This window comes from Solanum dulcamara, chromosome 4, assembly GCF_947179165.1.
Source record: "Solanum dulcamara chromosome 4, daSolDulc1.2, whole genome shotgun sequence".
NCBI lineage: Eukaryota > Viridiplantae > Streptophyta > Magnoliopsida > Solanales > Solanaceae > Solanum > Solanum dulcamara.
In genome coordinates, this window is record NC_077240.1 from 47,491,621 (window position 1) to 47,493,645 (window position 2,025).

Consider the following 2,025-nt stretch of genomic DNA (forward strand, 5'->3'; position numbering starts at 1 on the left):
ATGTTGTGCATTTTTTGGAAGAGTTTAATGATATAGTAAACTGGACTTTCGTAGTTATTATACCTCTAAATTTTATTTTATTGTGAACACTCTGGACCTCAAAATTGGACGTTTGAAAACCTTGTTCGTTAAAGATCTAACCATGCTATGGAAAATCCTCTTTCCAGACACTAAAGTTGTTACTATAAAGACAGTCACCATTAAGAACGATGGAATTCACTGCGTATTCTCGAAAATAAAGGATCAATGGTGAATGGAATAATAAAGAAATTGCCGGAGGATTTGGTGATTAATATACTAATAAGATTTCCAGTAAAATCCCTCATATGATTAAAATGCATCTATAAAGTTTGGTACGCTCTCATACAATCCACCATATTTATATATCTTCATCTAAACTACCAAACAACTATAAAAGATAGAATTCATTCTCTTCAAGCATTCCATCAAAAAAGAACCAGATGACTTTAAAAATATTTTGTCTTTTCTTTCTAGTGATGATGACACTTTTAACCCTCTTTTTTGAGATATATACATAACATCTATGTCCTCCAATAGTAACTGTACTTTTTATCCACTTGTCGGTCCTTGTCATGGTTTGATTGCTTTAACAGATTCCATAACCACAGTCTTATTCAATCCAACTACTAGAAATTTCATATTGCTCCCACATAGCCCTTTTGTTTGTCCACAAGGTTTCCATCATTTCGTTGAAGGGATTGGGTTTCGCTTCGACTCGATTGCAAAAGACTATAGGATTGTTAGGATTTCTGAAATTTTTTGGAATCCTTCTAATGATTATCCTGGTCTGAAAGAAAGTAAAATTGATGTTTATGATTTTAGCATTGATTGCTGGAGAGAACTGGACCATGTACATTTGCCATTGATTTATTGGTTGCCTTGTTCGGAGACATTATACAAGGAAGTGGTTCATTGGTTTGCAACTACAGATGTGTCGATGGTTATTCTTTGTTTTGACAGGTGCACTAAGACTTTCCATAATATAACAATGCCTGATACTTGTAATAATCTTACCAATGAGCAATATTATGGTCTTGTAATATTAAGGGAATATCTGACATTGATTAGTTACCCTAACCCAATGTCTTCTATTGATCCAATGAAACATAAAATCGACGTTTGGGTGATTGAGGAGTACGGTCTAAGCAAGTCATGGATTTTGAAAAACACAATCAGACCTCTTCCTATTGAATCCCCGCTAGCTGTTTGGAAGAATAATATATTGCTTTTTCAAAGCAAAAATGGACATCTTATTTCGTACGATATTAATTCCAATGAAGAAAAGGAACATAATTTACATGGTTTTCCCGAAAGTATGAGTGTTATAGTTTACAAGCAATGCTTAACTTCAATTCCACGAGGGAGCCAGGACAGTGCAAAAGTACAAACCTTTTAGAGACGGCATAACTCTTTAATTAATTTTTTATGAATTAGCACTAAATTTCAACAACTGATCTTCGTAGTCTTCATCATTATTTTAGTAGGTTGCTCATTCGCTATATTTTATTTTTTGGGGTTAAAAAGACTTATTACTTCTTTGGTTTAAAAAAAGAATGGCTTACTTTTCTTAATAGTCTATTTTTTTTAAAAAAAATGACTCATTGTTTTTTGGCAATATTTTAATTTCAATTTTTACATAACTGTTTAAGCGGACAAGACTAAAGAATCTTTTGGTACATTTGACATAACTCTAATTTAGGACTACAAGATTAAAAGTCTTCTTTATTTTCTTAAATTTTATAGTAAGTCAAACTAAATTATTTTTAAAAACAAGATAAGTGTGAAAAACATACCTAAACTATTTTCCTTTTTTGAATTTCATACCTAAACTGTTGTGAGTGTGTGTTTATATCAAAACTATCACTTATTAGTTTGAAAAACACATCTCTCTCTTTTATTTCACTTTCAGCATGGTGTGTGTACTACACTCTCTCTTTCATTTAAATTTTTTTGCCACATCACACTTCATATGGACAAAATAATCCACCTTGACAAAAGTTAAAT

General features: G+C 31.6%; 1 pseudogene; it reads left to right on the top strand.

Moving 5' to 3' along the window:
- Positions 1–246: 246 nt before the first annotated feature.
- On the top strand, positions 247–1,417 carry LOC129885017 (F-box protein At3g07870-like; annotated as a pseudogene).
- Positions 1,418–2,025: the final 608 nt, after the last annotated feature.